The 14,648-nt window shown below is 38.3% G+C and overlaps 1 protein-coding gene and 1 pseudogene across 2 annotated transcripts in view; one reads left to right on the forward strand and one right to left on the reverse strand.

The window, feature by feature from the left end:
* LOC131776306 (uncharacterized) overlaps nt 1-14,648 on the reverse strand; it is a 174,881-nt gene that overhangs the window by 103,859 nt on the left and 56,374 nt on the right. The gene's annotated exons all lie outside the window — the stretch shown is intronic.
* Nucleotides 10,399-11,711, forward strand: LOC136280822 (uncharacterized; annotated as a pseudogene).

A 14,648-nucleotide genomic window follows, 5' to 3' on the forward strand; every position in this document is an offset into this window, starting at 1 on the left:
TCCAACTACCCTCTTGAGTGAGTGTTTATGTTGCTCTGTTATGTTTTTTCCCGTGTTGTTTGTTTGTTTGTTTGTTTCTTTAAAAATGAAGCCAATTCTGAACAGGTGCATGACATAAAATATTCTGAAATGCTAAATAATCCTTTCCACCGCATGATTACAAGCTCCTTAGATATAAATTAACGCCACTTTACGTAGGGCGCGCGCCGGATATTCGTAACGACGACACCCTCACTTGCCCCTTCCTTTCAAAAGGGGGGAGGGGGGGTACCTAGTGAGATCTAGCTACGCCCATCTATTTTGTATCCTCTCGTTACGTATAAAAGAGGATGGATGAGATATCACAGCTGTGTAGCGATTCTTTAAGGATATATTACTCCAGCAAGATACAAGCACAGACATATATCGAGGAGCACGAAAAGTTTTCATCACCATCGCTCATAATTATTGCCACAGCGGAATAGTTGCTACTAAATAGTTAATTTCTGGAGCTTGGGGATATCACAACTATTTAATTAATTTTGTTTTTCTCGCTGTATGATTATGGATCGCACTCTATTCTATTAAAAAAATTACGAAATGAAACAGTTTATTTCGATGTTAATGGATTATTTCGCCATACTTGTTTTAAGCAGGTGCAAAGAATTTAACCGAAGACAAGACGTCAAGAATTCGCGTGACATTCAATCTCCTGCAAATTTATTAGCAACAGAAGGATGATATTCACTAAAAATAACACACGCTAAAAGCTTATCCTTCTAGCAAGAGACTGATCTTGAATTTCCATTAACCTGATACTGCCAAACCGGGAAGAAGTAGAGAATTGAGGAAACGTAATGCTGTCAGAAAATTAACTCTCACAAAAAAAAAAAAAAATGGTGATGAAATTTTGTCAGATATGGGGAATAGTCTTTTTATCTATGAATTTGTTGAATGAGTACGAAAGTTCTTCTTAGAACATAAATCATTGTTCACTAGATTAGTGCCACAAACATACTCCAAAAATTATGACTTCTTCAGAGTTCTTTAGCGAGACTCGGGCTCTTTACCCTCGCAGCGGCTTTCGGAGAGAAATAACAACATCTCCACATAAACTCTCATAACAAGAGCGGCCCTAAACAGTAGCCTTGGGGCACCTCGCAGTTCAAATCAAACTTTCACAGACAACCACGAACTAATATCCTCTGACTACGCCCTGATAAATACGATCGGAACCACTTGGACACCCTGCCTCCAAGTCCAAGCGTATTGAGTGCCTCCAGAAAGATTTTATGCTAGACTGTATCGAAAGCAGCACTAAGATCGAGTAGCACTAGAAGGGTTACATGCTGTTTATTCATATTGAGCTGGATGTAACTCCTCAGAAGAGCAGTCTTAGTGCTATGATGCACCCTGTAAGCTGACCGAACGTTCGGGTATAGATTCGTGTCGACCATGTGCTCGTGCATCTGATGGAAGAGTGCTCTCTCAGTGAGCTTCGATAAGAAAGCCAAATTGCTTACCTGTCTGAAATTCTTGAGTATGATATGAAGACCAGGCTTTTTGAGTAACGGACATACAAGTGCCTCCTTCCAGGACTTGGGAAAGTGTCTGGCTTCTAATGATTTCTCAATGATCGTAGTAATGACGGGGAGAAGAGCATCACATCTGCTGACCAAGCGAGAGGGGCATTGGGTCGAGCGGGCAAGACTTCAATATTGAGTTATGGATAAGCGACTTAACACTGTTGGCAGACAGGATCTTGAATGCAGGTAACGATGGAGTCGATCGATTGAAGCCATCAGCAGTAGTGAATGCAGAGGCAGGTAAATCTATAATATCAGCATCGATTTGTCTCTGGATTGTATCAATCTTTGACACAAAATACTTTCCAACTTCGCTTGCAAAAGTGGGGGCGTGCAGATTCGGAGGTAACTCATTGCCCTGCGACTGATTAAACAGGCTTTTACTAGCACGAAACAACTTTCGCTGATTACAGCTGTTATCCTCGATAAGCTTAGTGTAAAACGCCTGTCGTGCCTTGTTCATAAGATTGTTGACAGGATTGCGCTTAACTTTGAAGACAGCCAAGTCGGAGTCAAGTTTCGACAATCTCCATCTTCTTTCAGTTTTCCGTTGCTCTCTCTAGGCTTGTCTGATTTCGTCTGTGTACCATGGAACTAGGAGACGCATAACAATCGTTCGAGGCTTAACAGGGGCATGTTTGTCCAGCACAGCTATTAGGGTTTTGTTATAGGACAAAAGAAGTTCCTCGAGGTCGTCCGGTGGATTTTTGCATAGCTCAGACTTACCTATACGAGAGAGTCCTGGTGGAGAAAGAAGTCTTCATTGAGTGAAGATGACATAGCACTGGTGCATGATCAGAGAAATAGCAGTTGACTTGAGGTGTGGATCTTACATTCTGGTCGGACTGGCGGGTGATGATAAGGTCCAGGGTGTGACCATGAATACGGGTTGGACCTACCACATGCTGTTGTAGGCAGAAAGATTCCAGCAGATCTCGAAATTTGGTTGAGTCGCTATTGCTAAGCACATCTACATGGATATTAAAATCACCGACGATCACCAGCTGTTCTTTACAGAGAATAACTGTTTCTAGTTAGTCAGTAAAATCGTTGAAAAACGTGGTCATGGGGATCCTGTGATCATCAGAGTCAGAATGTGGTCGATAGACTACAACCAAACGAAGACCGTAGGAAGAAGCCAGCTGGACGGTCCACTCTGAAAACTTAAATGACATTTTAGCACCACTACCCACTTTCTTGACGGCCGGCGAGTCCCTGAACAATAGAGCTGTACCACCGCCTAGACGACAATCACGTATATGATCTAAAAGCTTATATCCATCCGGAAAAATCCTTCCAATTCCTTCCAGTGGCCCACCACGAGTTTCCACCCCATTTTCTAGTCAGAGTCAAGCATATAAAACGAATACAGAGGCCATAGATATCAGCATCGTTCCAAACGCAAGTCCTTCCATTGTCCAGTCGCCCATTGTTGAACCGTCCATTGTTCAGCCAAATCCGTCCAAACCGTTTTACTGTAAACGAACCCCTTAATTTCCCTAGATGTTGAAGAAATAAGAGATTCCGAGAACCTTGGATCACAAGAATGGGAAGAATCAAACGCTCGTGGTTCGGCTATCCAGTTAATTAATCCATCGGCAGATAAAACACAATAACGAGTTGGCTTCGAGTAAAGTTTGGACAGGGAAGCTATGTTTTGTGTTTTGTGCATTTGTACGTTAACTAATTATGCACGCTAGAGTGGTTGCGTGGAAAATATCAACATGAGAATAAAGGTAAAGATAGACCGACCTGGACTCCCCTTATGGCCTTTGTGGTCGAGTCGCATATCGTCGCATTATATTTTTGATCTCGCAAGCATGTCTATCAGGGATTTGTTTTTTTGCCAACGGTCAACAGGTCCTTTTAGCTATATATAAACGCAGTCGTAACATTTTAGATTCGCGCGTTTATTTAGGTTATAGGATTTCGGAGGTGAGGGGTGAGAATAAAGGAATTCTTTAAATTTATGCAAATCGCCAAATGGGTTTTTCAGCTGCCTTCGCATTTTGATACGGCTTTGGAAATATGAACCAAAAAACCAGAAACGTATATCTCACAAAGATAGCAACGTTTCGAAATAACAAAGGCTCTAACTAGTTAAGAAAGCGTTTAATTTCACGATGAAAATGCAGTGTAAGCAAACTTAGGCAGCAATTCCGATTTTAATTTTGCCAATTTTGTAATTTTAAAAAACTGTATTTAAGTACGATCACGTATTGAATAAGGGAAAAAGTAGACAAATGTTAGCTTTCCAATGCTTGCATAAAATATACCAAATTCATTACGAAAGCAATATTAAAGTAAACATATCAAACACGATAGACAACTTCTACGGAGCTCCTCTAGATTATCATTGCACAAAAAAAAGCAAACAAACAAAAAAAAAGTTTTGCATTGATATTATTTCAATCTATGTGTTTTCCTCTATTCTACATCATTTCCCAAACTTTTCGAAAATCCCTAAGGGAAGTCTGAAACAGCTCGTTGATGACAAATACATTTATTGTTAGCTTTTAGGTATTAACCTGTCAATATTTAGGAGACAGGTAATCGAAATACTATTCAGAACTACAATGCCCGTGTTCAAAAACCGTACATTAATATTATTGTCATTATAATTACAATGTGGGCTGCGATCAAAGATCGCAATGAACACAATTGTATACGAAGAAAACTCTTTTTAATTTTTTTTTCGGGATGAAGTTATTTTCGAGTCAAATAAGCTTACTGTGAGCATTTCTTAAGCGATAAGTTCGACTGGGTATGCTAATACCAGTTGTCTTTTAAGGTCTTCGAGTGCCTAAAGTCGGCCTTCCCTACAAAATCCTCCTTTTCCCTCGCGGGTGAAAAATAACGACTCGTCTGTTATCATAATCTGCGTAACTATGATCCCTTAAGTCTAACATTACAGATTATTCATCGTTACTCAAATAATTATTCTGATATACCGGCGACGAAAACAGGGAACACTCAATTTCTAACTCTGAAAAATTTTTGAAGTTAAAAAAATTAATTTAGCCTTGGTGAGCTATTATCTCCATTTATTGTTCCAAGAAACGAAAAACGTCACATATTTTGTCAATAACACCTTCTAGTGCGTGGCACGTGCAGGTAAGATCTTCTGCTCTGCGCTACTTACTGAGGAACGCTAGCCAGAAAAAGCGAACAAAAAAAAAATCTATTATGATAGACATATTGCAAGTGGAGACGCGATTGTTTCGAAGGAACTCATGTGATGTTAATGCTCTTAAAAAAAAAACCTAATTCGATGGAGAAGGGCTAAATAAACGAAGAGTGGCAACTGTCAATAATTAATAGTAACATGAAAATGAATAAAACCCGTCACCACAAGTTAATATCTTTAGCCTAAGGCTATATTATTGAAAAATGCACAGTTTTTCACCAAGTATTGTGTACTCCATGCTGGAAAAAGCTTTACAATTCGAATAAATCATTTGCTTGAAAACTTAGTTTCATATCTGTTATATTTTTTACTTAAGTAAAAAGGCTTACTGCCACTAAATTTCGGCAGAAATATCCGACGAAAATAATTTGCATGACAATCCATTTTCTGCAGTGTATATCACTAAGTAAACGGCTGGTTTTTGCTAAAAGTTGAATTATCACGAGCCTTGCATTTATACTGGCAAAGAATATTTCGGACCGGTCTTCAGCCCCTGAAAATTTTCCAGAAGGTTGCATTTGGTTCAGCTTACAGGAACTAAACTCACCCAACGGAAAAAAACTCATGATGACGAGGAGCTGCCAGTTGTGGGGAACACTCCTGTTATCAATAACTATGTTGAGTGGGTACTAAACCTCCTTTTAAAAGATTGATTTCATTTAGAATGCATCCTAAGCGCACTCCGAGGAGTCCATCTTATGGCTGCCCTTTGAAAAGTCTTCAAAGACCGCTAAACTTGGATTAGTTTTAGATAAGACGATCTTTAGTGGCAGGTGGCCACACAGGCTTTTTCTCAGGAAGCCAAGACGAAATATTTTACGGGATGTATTTCAGGGAGCCAATTTATCTAAGTATTTTTACGATACAGGCTTAAGGCCTGTTCTAACTCATGGGTCTATCAAGTGAAGCTTTTGCGTAAACATACAAACAGTGATGGGATATTTCAAGCCTGGTTTTTTTTTTCCAATTTAATGATATGAAAATTCTATAATGACTAAATAAAAAATTGAAATTTAGATCGCCCCTCACCTTTCACAAACTACCGAGCTTTGCAGCTTAACAATACCATTTCAAGTCTTTCAAGTCTCGTTTTCTCCATGGCAATTTTTATATAAGTCAGTTTTTCCTTGGTATTTAATCTATAATTAATCTGTAAACAATATATGAGAAGCCAAAGTCGTCGTGAGGAAATTTACACCTAGGGATGCCCTTATGTATTTCTCAATTTCTAAGCTGCAAAACCTAGTTATGGAAAGGAGACTCACTCTTTAATCTTACAAGGGCCGCCTATCTTTGCAAAAAAAAAAGATATTTTAAAAAAATTAAGTAAATAAACAAAAACATGGAAAAATTAATACAAATATATCCAAAAATAAAATAAAATACTGAGATATATCTCACCTACATAGAAAGATACCTAACAGGCTGTTTGTTTGTTAAGAAATCGCTTTGTATTAACTTGTATATTCGAAACCTCTATTACCTTCGTGGTAACTGAAGATTTCGTTTGAACGAAATGATGTACACAATCTATCCGCTGTAATGGTACTTTCCCTGAAAATTATACTCAGCAGTCTTATGCAACAGTGGTCTAATCTTGTTTATTTGCGCACCGAGGGTCTTGCGATACCTTTGTTTTTTTTCAGAACTATCGTCATCATTATTTGATGACGATAGTTCTGAAAATTTGATATTATTATTTATATATTTTGTATTCTTATGTTTTAGGTTCTGTTCTTGTTTTTGTTGTTTCAGGTTTTATACTTGGAAGTAAAAATTGCGATCACGACGATCGTGAATCGGAAAGTGAAGATGGTAACGAATCGTCAAAAGGTCCTGGAACAGAAGCTAAGGGTGAGTACAATAACACATTGCATACTGAAAACGCTCTCTTTTGTTTTGCGTTTAAGATTCTAAAAAGAAATAGAAAACATTTTCTTTTACAACTCGTTGCGCTTTACCATTGTGTTAATTTTATTTTAACAATTAGGCGCGTCTCCACGAGAGCACCGGGCAGTCGTGCTACATGCCATCACACCGATTTCAATGAAACTTTGCTAGTTTAAAGGGTCTACCCCAAAACTCAAAAAGACAAACTGGTTTCTTTTTTGTTTTTTTTTTCCGGTGGTAGATAGACCACCTCCGGTTTTCCTTGGTTTTCACCAAGAGATTTTTGGTAGGATTGGAAAACTTCAGGTTTAGAGAAATGCATGTAGGCGAAAAATCAATGGGAAAATCGTAGCGTTTCTTTCTTCAGTCGCTTATTACTTTGAAGATTTGCAAAGATCAGGAAATAGGGCTATTGTACAGAGGAAAACATTAATTAGCCTATAATTTAATCGTCTATTATCATTATCCCACAGTTTACAATAAGAAAACTGTAACGGAGAGGAGATTTTAAAGTCACATGTCGCGTGCTTGTTGACTTACAAGTTCCCGAGTGTAACAACTTCGGCTTTTCCATACCGCGGATGATGGGAAACTCTGCCCCCCTTATTTGATAGGAAATATCAATAGCCCCATAAATTCATTAACTGCGCCATGTTTCCAGAAAATAAGACTGGAAAATGCTTTTTTCCACTTTCCACCATCAAGAAATTCACCTAAAGAAATAGTATTTGTAGCGTGACCGCGTGACCTTTCGTGAGAAGTAAAAATTGCTTATCTTTTTTTTTTTTTTTCAGGAAGACACTTCTAGAAAGTTCTTAATCCTTCTCTTATTCTATTTTCCTGTTTTTGACTGCAAATATCATCTGCATTTGCTATTATTTTCGCTGATTGTCATGGCCTTTCCTACTTGCACGTGCGAGCCAGTTCACATATAGCACTCTTTCGAATTTCTCTGGGTGGTGTCGGGCTTAGGTGTGTAGGTCTGGCTCAAAAGATATCTGCACGCTGCAACACGGGTTCCTATGTTTTCTCCTTTTTCTTTATTTGTATTTTTATCCTCTTCCTTGCATTATCACACATTTATGTTTTTTATTCCCTCAGCGCGTTCCCTCAGATTTAGAAGTAGGCTATGAAAAGTCAATATTGACCAGAACTGAAATCCTTTTCTATCACTATTTGTTTCAGAGAACCCCTGTCATTTAGAACTTTATTTCTCAAGAGAATGTGTTTTTATATGCTATTTATTTTCATTAGAACATGAAACTAGGTCCTGATAAGTTTTTTGTTTCGTGACTCCCAAAAACTGTGTTTGCGACAACATCACTTGAGAAATCAAAGGCAGTTACGCCTGAGAAATTCGCTTGTAGCCTTCTACCCGTAGAAGCAAATCCATCTAATAAAACGTTGTAAGACCTCTGTAAACCAGAGAAACTGCGTGATGTTGAGGGGTCAAATATTTACACTAAATCTGTGACCCTCAAAGGGATCACGTACTCGTACATGTAACGTTCGGAAAATGTCACGCATGTATAACACCGTAGGCGCACCCGGCGAATTCTATCCATTAGCTTCAATGGTAAAGAGACAACTTATTTACTACTTATATATGAGCAGGCTTATTTACCCTACTTGGAAAAATCCTTGATGAAGTCTGCTATTGTCAGACGAAACGCGTGGGAGATACAGAGATAAGTTTTTACTTTCTCAGTTCGTGCAGTGATGCTCACTAGTTTGTTCCGTCAAAAACGCTTTTTATGTGAAGTCACATCGACCTCGACAGAAAAATTAAGCTCACCCTGTCATAATCAATGGTTTAATACCGTAAGTATCAATTTAGGTACATCATTGGGCTTTGATCACAATGATGAAAAAAATGTGCGTTTCCTCACGCTCGCCACATTTATTCTTTGGAAAATTATTTTACTGGAGGGTGATGTCGCTTAGCTCGGCGCGTTTTGACTCTGGCTGACGAAAATTATTGAGGTGAACCCCGTGAAATTCTTGTCAAATGTTTTAAAAACTTTGTCTACCCTTGATTTGCACGCAGAAAAAAAGGCAAATTCCGAACGGTATTTCAAAACATTTTATTCATTGATCAATTTATGAACTGTTTTATAGCAGCCTGAGGAAAAGGCAAAATTGAAACAACCGGCGTATCGGTCAAATAAATTCCAATTTCTTCAACAAGGAGTTGGTAAGTTAATTTTTCCCAGTAAATTTAGGTGTAGGTCAATTTTTTGTGACAGCCGAAGATAGACATCTCTGAAATGTCTCTGAAACTCTTAAAGAGTTTACACTTCCGGTAATGTTTTCCTCTTTCTCGCAACAGCGCAACAGACATTGTTAATCCTATGTAGTGTAGGTGTATCAGTTATATTACGTCTTCATAGTGATGCAATATAAGAAATCGAGTGTCTAAAAAGCCCTCAATTCAACCTAACACTCGAGTTGCTGGAGTCAAGATGGTACAGTTGTCTTGTTTATTTGCAACTAACTGTAGAACCAAATGTAATTTTTCTCGCGCTGGCGAGAGAGCATTTTTAGCTTCATTTATACTTATTTGCACTCCACAGAATATCTCCTTATTTGCTATCAGTTCGATTACGTCACTCCTTTGGTCTATCGCCCGGAAACAACATGTAGCAGACACACCGTTGACAAAGCAGTCAGCAGAAAACTTGACTTCACGTCTTAATAGCGTGTTGAAGGCAGCAGCAATGACTACATTAGAAGACTCCAAGTCAAGTTTTAACAACAAGTACTGTAATGTACATTTAGGGTGTGTCGAAAAGTCCACACCAAATAGACTCTTTGAAACTTATTTCCACATGCAAGCATAATTATTAGACTAACTTTATTAGAGAATGGTCTATTGCAGATTGCTGTTCACTTCACCGTTATTCCCTTCGTCATTCAGATTTCGGACCTAGTTGTTTGTTTCATGCTTGCGAAAATCCATAATTTATTAAATAAATATTCCATGTTCATTTATGCAATTTCTACAGGGTAAACTATTGGTCAAGATTTCAATGAGGGCCCTCGAGAAAGTTGCAGACTCGTTGTTAGCCTTGACAGTACCTGATGAACGAACGATACCATTCACAACAGGACAACTATTCATGACACACGGAAGATTTAGCCTCCAGACACTTTCAGGACTGGAAATTAAAGTTGGAAGAGGCCGGTTTATCTTATCGTCCGAAAGCCAATTGTTACTCTCCGGGATAAACAAAACAAGTTTTGTAGATGTTCAAGTAAGTATTTTTGCGCCACAGGCACATTTCAATTCAATTTTTTTTTTGGCAGATGCAGACCCCAGTCAAGTTAAAGTAGAATATTAGGTACCATAAAGGTTGCTTATTACCTGCATTAATCATAATTCTTGTTTTGAATTTGACATGTTCAACTCTGGCACTTGGGACAGCACAAGGAACCGAATCAATCTTGATTTTCTTATCATCGCCTTAGCTAAACCTCAAAACTGAGTAAATAACAGGATCAGTTCTGTTACAAGCCATTTTCGTCGTTTTTCATTCTAGTTTTAAAAAGCTGGCTATGAAAATAATTCATAGTAAGTGACTATATGAATATTATTTCATTTTTCGTAGATTTCCAAATATATTGCTCTTTCATTTTGCCCTCAACTTATGGTAACTTATAATTTTTAGTAACAGCAAATTCCTTGTTTACATGTACAACTATAGCAGTCCACAACAACAAACAAACAGGCTAAATTTTTCATCATTCTTATTTTAGATGCTTTCAATCTCTTTTAATCCTTACACTTTGGACGGCATAATGAGCGAGTTGGCTCTGATGTTATAACCCTGAAGCTGAAAAACAACAAAAGAGAGCTGATTGAAGTATCAAATCTCTCGGAGGACATCGTCATCGTTACACCTTTAAACCTGATGAAAACTTTACGAAAAAGGCAAACTATTTCACAAGGAATGACAATTTACTTTTTCACGAGATTGATGTTAGATTTAAAAAACACATGGCTGATGCTGGAAATCAAACCTCAAGATCCAACCATATGCGTTTTGGTCAGCGGCCGACAACTCAAGACTACGACCTCAATGCCACTATCTCTCATGACGAAAAGTGTGTTTGGGTGCTAGATGCTCATGACAAAAGTGAAGGGAAAACGGTCTGCTCCTTGAATCTACATGCGCCGATACGAGTTCTGGCTGAGCGTCCTGGGAAACACTTTCTCGGCTTAAAAAATTACAATGCCATAGTGAACTTATCTCACAAAAGGGAGAAAAGATCTTGTTTTGGTGGAAGACGAAGGAGGCGCTCCTGCGTCGAAGTCAAAGATCCACCACCCACCCCACTTCAGAGTGAAAATGTCTCTCTCATGCCAGTTTATGATTCCACAAGAGACCAGAACCACACTCTGAAGGTGGCCTTAGGTAGTTGTGTTTACTGGTCAGAAAAAATTTGACAAGTGGATATCATCTGGCTGTCGAATAAATGAAAAGTTACATAACGATTTTCAGCACGATCTTCTTTGCATATTTTGGAATTGCATTCAACGCAGTTCAGATAATTTGAGCTTTCCTGTGTATTGTTTGCAAAAGTGCTGTGGTATTGTAATACTCTTCACTCATTAAGCCTATTATTGAATTCAGGAACATTTTCAGACGAAAGTCGAATCAATTTGATAACCAGCCAGGACTTAGCAGCGCCTTAAAACAGAAAAGATACAGTGTGATTAAATTAATGGTGACAGCAAAAATGTTAACCTTCCTTGCATTTTATAATTTCAGGTTTTAGCACAATACAATGGATTTGTAAACTGTAGCTGCAGCCACTTGACATCATTTGGTGCAGGTCTTTTAAATGAACCGAATCCTGTTGAATTCAACAAGGTTCTAGTCGAGTTCCAGCAGCTATCAGAAACCGGAAATATTGCAGTGATTGTGGCTACTGTTGTGGTTTTATTGTGTTATATGACTGTGCTTGTTATGGTAGGGAAATTCGACAAGGAAGATGCGAAAAATGTAGGTGTCGAACCAGATTTCGCTCATGAACGTTGTTTTAACGGAGCATGCTCTCCAGTATAGCCCTTTCTCTCCCATGATCTGATTGTTAATTCTCCCCCCTGGCTGCTATACACCTTTTTGTAAATAATTCATGACAATTTGCTGATAGATCAATATAACAACTTTTTGAACATGAAAGCGATCTTGGCAGTACTGAACACTACTTAAGCAGTAGTGAAAAGAAGGCCTGAAAAAGATTCAGGCCTGTACAGGTTTTGAATCCATGAACTCTGCGATACCAGTGCAGTGCTCTACCAACTGAGCTAACAATCCAACTGGGAGCTGGTCACTGTGTTGGTTCCAAATAAACCCGTGAAGTGGTGAATAAACGGCTGTAAATATATGAAAGTCATATACTTGAACTGCGGTTAAAGAAGTGAATATGAAAGCGATCTCCGCATTAATGAATACTACTTTAGCACTATTGAAAAGAAGGCCTGAAGAAGGCTTGTTAGCTCGTACTATCCTCTCCATGAACTTCTTTTTCGGCATAATCAACGATGCTCTTTTGGATGCTAAGAACAACGCGAACGAAAGTGAGCTGTATGAACTTATTAATGAGAACCATTGCTCGAGATCAAAAGAAAGAAAAGAATTTTTCCGATGCAATCAGTAATTCATTGAAACAGTCGAGAACGTCCAAAAGGTCAGCAGAAGTGAAGGACAAAAAATCAGAAAACATTGGCCTTGACCCCAAGAACAGTTCCAATCTCAACTTTGATTGAACAAGTCAAGCTCTCATAGCTCGGAGGAAGAAAAGATCCAGAGAAACAATAGATAAACGGCAATGCAGCATAAGGAGACAATCATTGCTTGACAAGATAAGCAACATGTTAAAATCTTTGAAAGGTGAAAGCAAAAAAGACTGCAGCAAACGTAGAGAAAAAAAGAAAGTAAGATTTCAAGAAGATGTCGTCGAGTATTCTCTCCGTAAATTACGTAAGAGAGAGCGGGACCTGTTATAACGGCTGGAGAGTATTGCTTTAGGATTCTTAACAGAAGACGAAGAATTTGATTATTTATTAAAAACAGCAGAGGCTCATAACCACTAGGTTGAGAGAGAGTAAAAAGAAAAGGTGAAGGAAAATTAAAAACAATTGAAAATTAAGGTAAAATTTCGCATACACAAAGAAATAGCAGGAAATCCTTAGCATTGTGGCGAATAAACAAAAAAAAAAGAAGAAAACTCAAAAAATCATTTTTTCCAATCTTTTTTATAGCTGATCTCAGAAGAAGAACTTGTATACAATTTTTTCTGGAGCCTATTGATTGTATATAAATATGGCTCGTATTTAATGGCAAAAAAATATGAACTCCTTCATATCTTTTAAAACTTAGTAACACTAAGAAAATTAATTATTGTTATTATGTAATCCACCTGTTATATTCTGCTGCAGAAAGATGGAACGATTTATATGCATGTGTTTGAGCTCACGATGACTTTAGAGATTTTAAAAATACACTTGTATCTAAGACCTTCAAAATACTTGCTGTGAATATTACTGTTCATTTGATTTTTAAACAACAAGAAACCGTTATTTATCTTATTTAATATAATTGATAAGTTTTTATTTATTGCAAAATGATTACGGCACTGAGTTCGTGTTTTTACTGAATTGGACTTACTTATTTACTTTCTTAAATAGTTTCTTGTCCGGAGAAACTAGCACCACCATGCTTCTCTGAAATTCGAACGGAAATAAAGTTGTGCATACATTTATGAAGGATTGGAACTTTGCTGGTCTCGAGCGCATTGTCTCACTCCACTCCCTCCTCCCCTCCCCCTCCATTTTGTGCTTGTCCAAGTCTGGGAGAATGTTATAATGATAGAATAGGTTTGGTTTGGCGCATTTTACGATGTTTTTGTTTAATATGGATACGGTGCAAATTGATTTGAACACTACTACGATGACAAATTGCGCAACGGTTTTTATCCGAAATGTCCTAGTCTTCTCTTTGTCCTTTGTTGGTGACGAATGATCCTCCAACCCGTGCCCCCTTAAAGCCATAGGACGCCCCCCCCCCCCCCAATATCTCCCTTCCCTCCCGAGCGAGGAATTATCAATGATCCCAATAAGGAGCATGCTCCCTCGAAAAATTATTCATTTCATTGATGTCAACAAAGGGCTCAAACACTGTGGGCTGCCATCATGGCGAAATGGCGAAACCCTTCCCGTATGTGAGAAATTAAATGGCGCATTATGGGGAAGTGATAGCTTGTCAATCACATTTTCCTGAACTGAACCTTATTTATTCGGCGGTTTGCTGGTTGAACCGCTTGGTGGTGTCTGAAACTGTCACTTAAAAGTGCTGCGCGCAGAAAGCAAGAAAGCAAGAAAGCTCCATGCTTGTTGATCTCTTGCGATATGGAAATTAATTCAAAGGGACTAGACTATAGGGAAAGCATTCATCAAAGGGCCTCACGTGTCCTTTCCTTTGAGCAAGTAAGAGTGCTTTGTCGGTATAACATTTTTTTTGTAACTCATACCAGCTTTCTCGACGCTGGAATAAAAAGGAATTTAGGAAAAAGAAGGTAACTGAACCGGAACTTGATGGTTCTAATCGCAATGTTTATTGAACAAGCAAAATCGTGTAAAGGTGCGCTATTTACCTACAAAATGGCTTTTTATTATTTCAATATACAGAGGTTTTGGTATGCAAAACGTGAAAACAGTAAAACTGTGCGAGAAACGATCGCTAAGTAACATCAACGTTAGTTGCGTATAACTTTTGTTGTTGTTGTTGGCGGTGGTGTTGTCACCAAGCCCGTATTTAAATAGTGCAAGATTAGTTACCTTTGCTTGCAATCCAAGTCGCCGCCCTCAATGACCACCGGCTGCATGCACATTAAAGGACATTTAAGTTAGACGTTAGACCAATGCCATTATGGTGTGAAGTGACCGTCAATCTTCTCGACTGTTGCTTCTTAATTCGACGTTGGTTCTAAAGCCTGCTGAA

Source organism: Pocillopora verrucosa, chromosome 5 (genome assembly GCF_036669915.1).
Source record: "Pocillopora verrucosa isolate sample1 chromosome 5, ASM3666991v2, whole genome shotgun sequence".
Classification (NCBI taxonomy): Eukaryota; Metazoa; Cnidaria; class Anthozoa; order Scleractinia; family Pocilloporidae; genus Pocillopora; species Pocillopora verrucosa.